We start from the raw sequence: 212 nt of genomic DNA on the forward strand, positions 1-212 counted from the left end.
GTGCTATAAGAAATGATGAGCAAGCAGACTTCAGAAAAACATGGAAAGACTTGCATGGACTTAGGGTGAGTGAAGTGAGCAGAACTAGGAGAACATTGTACAAAGTAACAGGCATGTTTGTGTGATGACTAACTTTGATAGCCTTAGCTCTTCTCAGCAATGCAAGGATCTAAGACATCTCCAAAAGTCTCATGACGGAAAATGCTATTCAT

Source organism: Vombatus ursinus, unplaced genomic scaffold (assembly GCF_900497805.2).
Source record: "Vombatus ursinus unplaced genomic scaffold, bare-nosed wombat genome assembly UNPS02014798.1, whole genome shotgun sequence".
NCBI classification, from domain to species: Eukaryota; Metazoa; Chordata; class Mammalia; order Diprotodontia; family Vombatidae; genus Vombatus; species Vombatus ursinus.